General features: G+C 38.6%; 1 pseudogene; it reads left to right on the top strand.

The window, feature by feature from the left end:
* Positions 1-1,034: 1,034 nt before the first annotated feature.
* Positions 1,035-4,031, top strand: LOC125157009 (40S ribosomal protein S23-like; annotated as a pseudogene).
* The last annotated feature ends 890 nt before the right edge of the window (positions 4,032-4,921 follow it).

Below are 4,921 nucleotides of genomic sequence, written 5' to 3'. Positions count from 1 at the left end.
CACATGCCTATTTGAAGAAGACAGATATTACTAACCAACTCAATATCTATGGCCCCACATGGACTGTACCAAACAAGTTTAAATTTTTTTTTCAACGTTTATTTATTTTTGGGACAGAGAGAGACAGAGCATGAACGGGGGAGGGGCAGAGAGAGAGGGAGACAGAGAATCGGAAACAGGCTCCAGGCTCTGAGCCATCAGCCCAGAGCCTGGCGCGGGGCTCGAACTCACGGACCGCGAGATCGTGACCTGTCTGAAGTCGGACGCTTAACCGACTGCGCCACCCAGGCGCCCCTGTACCAAACAAGTTTAAACCAACTTTGGTCCTGCCATCCTAAAAGTTCACCATAAAAGGAAGGCCATATGGCAAAGTGGAGAGAGCTTGGGCCTTTAAGTCAGATACCACTGGGTTAGAACTCCTCTGCTTCTTATTGACTACAAACTTGGAAAATTTAATTAACTTCTCTGAGCTTCACAGAGCATACTTAGTGAAAAGGTGAATATTAAAGAGATCCTGATGTCCACCGTACAACGTTTTTGAACATAGACTAAAAGGGGGTAAAATGCCTAACAGAGTTTCTGGCCCATCCTTGGCACTCAGCACAAGTTTACTTCCTACCCCATTCCCTCCATTCTATAGCAGACGTGGCATTGCCATAAACACAATTGAACAACTATGTGATGGAAAACATTTGGAATGGCTAAAATAGAAAGTAAAACCAACAGACATTTACTTTGTGTAGGAAACACAGCTCACTAGTTGTTATATTGGAAAAAACAACATGAAATTGCTGAAATTCAGTCATTTTTGAACTACCAAAACAATTTCATATCTTTCAATCTAATAGAATGACTTGTGTGTTGAGTTCAAAGAGGAAAGGATATTGACTATCCTTTGAACTTTTTCCCCCTCTTCTCTTTCTGTATCTCAAAGAAGACATTGCAAAGTCCATAATATGGGTGCTTCTGCTATCCTTTTAGCCCCAGAAAGACTATGAGAGCATGAAGCTACAGAGATAAATACATTAGGCAGGATGCCAGAGAGAGGGCCTGAAGAGCTGCCTGATTCCAAGACTGGAAGTATCGTGATAACAGGACGTTTGGTGAGTCACTTCCCCTCTTTTGGCCTGGACTGATCACGAGGATGAAATTGGGGAGCCCACCCAACCATCCTGGAGAGCTGTGGAGATCCTTGAGACTCAAGCTGGGCAAGCACTCTGGGTTTTCAGCTGGGAAGATCTGTTAAGGCCAAGAAATTATTTTAACAGAAATTAATTTGCAAGAATAATAGAACACTACACATTAAGCACTCAAGTGGCTATTATTTATGAAATGTCAACAAGCATTTGTAAAACACAAATGACAGTCGGACATGAATCCTGCTCTTTACAGAACTAGGAAAACTCATGTGAGCTGTACCTGCTAGTGTGTTATAAGCTTTCCATGTGCTAGCTCTTTTAATACTTAAAGTAAACCTATGAGGCAATATTTACATATGTAAATAAATATTTACAGTATTTATGTATGTAAATAAATATTTACAGTATGTAAGCAGCAGAGCCTAGAATTCACCTCTGGCCTCTGTATTTCTGCAATCTGTACTCTTTCCTCTCCAAAACATTGGCATGGGGCTAATTCAAGTTCCTAGAGTGTTCAGCCGTAGCCTTTTAGCCCAAATAACAAGCATGACATGTCTATTATAAACACCAACAAGAAATAAAAAACATTGAATCAGTACTTGTGGGTGTATAACACGACATGTAAAGGGAGCAATGTGAGTGAAGCCATGGAATTCAAGAGAACATTTGGTCTGCTTGAGAATTTGAATTGGGCTGCTGGGGCTGGACACTGCAGAAAGGAGTTCTTTGGACTAGGATGGTCCCATCAGTCAAAATGCAAATATATATCTCAGGCAACAATATAGAACAACTGCAAAGCCAAATAAGTTGTAAATATTATTTGAAGCTTAATGTTATTCACTATCCATTCACACTCATAACTTAGATCAAATTTTAAAAGCAAACTTTAGTAGACACAGAGGTAAGTTGGGTAAGATACTTCCTTGAGTCTTCATAAATCTACCTACGAGAGATGCACAAAATTTGAAAGAAATAGCTTTCTCTTTGCTGTTATCTTCTAACTCAAATTGAAGGTTGAATTTTCTCATCAGAATTGTGGAATATGTCCTTTTTGTTCATCTTCAAATGCCCCTAGGTTAATAATGAACTGGGAGATGAAAGTCACATCAGTGGTAGAGTATGGGGAGTGGTTGTCCAGAATAAGTTTCGCAATTTATGTCTATGTTTGTGTGAATGTGTGTATGTGTGCATGTGCATTTATACCTAGATCAATGTTGTGTATTTCTCTTTTGTTGCTGTTTCCATTCTTTCAAACTTCCTCTTTTGTTCTCTAATTCAAATCTTTGTCAAAGCAGTTAAGGTGAAATTCAAATACATACAGCAAATGTATTTGGATTGACTTCCTTGGCAGTTCTGTATAATATGTTCTTGATGTCAATCTTTCTGACTAAGAAGTGGACCCACAAAATGTTGATAGATATTATGGTGACAAGCTAAAACATCTCTCAGACATCATATAACATTTTAAAGATATAAACCAGAAATAAAAGGGAGAACTTTAAGGTCAAGATAATGGAAATTCTAGGCAGCCAATATTTGAATTCTGACTCTCCATTTAAGAAAAAAAGGAGGGTTTAATTTTTGTTTTTCCTTATCCAGAGTTTCCCTCATCATTCATTCGTTTATTTATTCATTCATTCTTATATTATTCCCAATGCTGGTAGAATCTAGTGTTCAGTTCTTTTCATTTGAAGTTCTGCTCACATTTTGTTGATGAATTTAAGTTGCTACAATAGCCCTTGTATATTGGTATCATTTTTCCTTAACAAATTCAAGGAAAGAGTCTAATTATAAAATGGTAACTGAGAGAAAGAAGCCTTTTCATTTCTTCATTTCTTTTCCAAACTCACTCCTACAAACAAGCAACTCTTCTGAACAATCCTGGCAGTCAGAGACATCATTTGCAAACGTCAAACTTCAGACCCACCACCTGTCCCTGCCGTGACACATAATATAAACATAGACCCTCTGTGTAGCCTGTTTCCTAGAAGTTAAAAACATAACTCACAGCTGGTGTCTCCCCTTCTGAGAGGCCACTGTGTATGAGAGGCCCTTTCATGGAGTGAGCCAGGGTCCAGCAAAGCCTTGCATAAATTTTCAGTCTTAAGAGCCTTCACAAGCTTATGTTTTTCTCCAAATGTATTAGTATAATCTGAAGCACCATCGCTCCAAGATCCCTATAAAGTCCTAAGGGACATCCCCATCATCCACTTCAAGCTTCTGCCACAAATATCCTGCCTCTTTTCCTCACCCTCATCAAGATGCAGTTATTCTTCACTCTTGCCTAGATATTTGTATTCTATTAAAGAGTGCTCAGGCCTCAGTCATCCATATCTGTGAATTAGATTGTGCTTGACACAATGACAGAATGGCCACATTCAATTGCTTCTCATCCACGTTTGATACTATATATTTTGTTTGTTTACTTTCAAAATATTTTTTAGAGCTCTTTTGCTCAGGCCTGTGGTGCCAACAGAATGAGCAAGTGCCAGAAAGCTCGGTAGCTACCAAGGAGATCAGAAGTAGCATGATAAACAATACAAGAAAGCACATTTGGGCACAGCCCTGAAGGCCAACCCTTTTGGAAGTGCTTCTGATGCAAAAGGAATTGTGCTGGAAAAAGTAGGGGTTGAAAGAAAACAGACAAATTCTGCCATTAAGAAGTGTGTCAGGGTCCAGCTAATCAAGAATGGCAAAAAAAAAAATCACAGCCTTTGTACACAATGACGGTTGTTTGAATTTTATTGAGGAAAATGATGAAGTTCTGGTTGCTGGATTTTGTCTCAAAGGTCATGCTGTCAATGACATTCCTGGAGTTTGCTTTAAGGTTATCAAAGTAGCCAATGTCTTTTGGCCTTATGCAAAGACAAGAAATAAAGACCAAGATCATAAGTTTTGATGGTGAAAACATGACAATAATAAATTTTCATATGCCAAAAAATAATTAAATAATAAATAAATAAATAAATAAATAAAATATTCTTTAGAAAGAAATAAGGGTTGTATGAATCTCTTAAACCTATTGTCCATAGGAAGACTCTAATTCACTGAGGACAAAGGTTTGTGTAAACAATTCCAGAAAAATAGAGGATGGGCAAAAAGAACAGACCTGATATAGAATTTCTCAAGCTGGGGGCACCTGGGTGGCTCAGTTGGGTAAGCCTCCAATTCTCAATTTCAGCTCAGGTCATGATCTCATTGTTCATGGGTTCCAGCCCCGAGTTGGGCTCTGCTCTGACAGCATGCAGAGCCTATTTGTGATTCTCTCTCCCTCCCACTCTCTCTCTGCCCCTTCGCCACAAGAGTGTGCTCGCTCGCTCTCTCTCAAAAATAAATAATAAATAAAATAAACTTTAAAAAAAGTATTTGGCAGACAGACCAAGGAGTGGATCTGCTGAAAGATTTATAGTGGTTGTTATATATCTGCTTTGACCATCTAGCCCAGGGAGTAGCAAATTTTTTTTTTTTAGTAAAAGGCCATAGAGTAAAGATTTTAGCCTTTTTGGGCTATGTAATTTCTGTCTCAACTACTCAACTCTCCCGTTGCAGTGCCAAAGTATTGTGGGTGTGTTCCAATAAAACTTTATTTATAAAAACAGAGGGTGGGCTGAATTTGGCTCACAGGCCATACTTTACAAACTCTGATCTGGCAAATGGTAAAGTCCATAAGTACATGTACCTGCACATCCAAGCAATCAATACTCAAATTCTAAGAGTTAGTTAAGAGGTGGGGCTCTTATTCCTCAATCCAGTGCCTATCATCTAACTGATTCATGTTATAA

The sequence above is a fragment of the Prionailurus viverrinus genome, chromosome X, assembly GCF_022837055.1.
Source record: "Prionailurus viverrinus isolate Anna chromosome X, UM_Priviv_1.0, whole genome shotgun sequence".
Classification (NCBI taxonomy): domain Eukaryota; kingdom Metazoa; phylum Chordata; class Mammalia; order Carnivora; family Felidae; genus Prionailurus; species Prionailurus viverrinus.
This window is presented reverse-complemented; position numbering and strand designations above follow the sequence as displayed.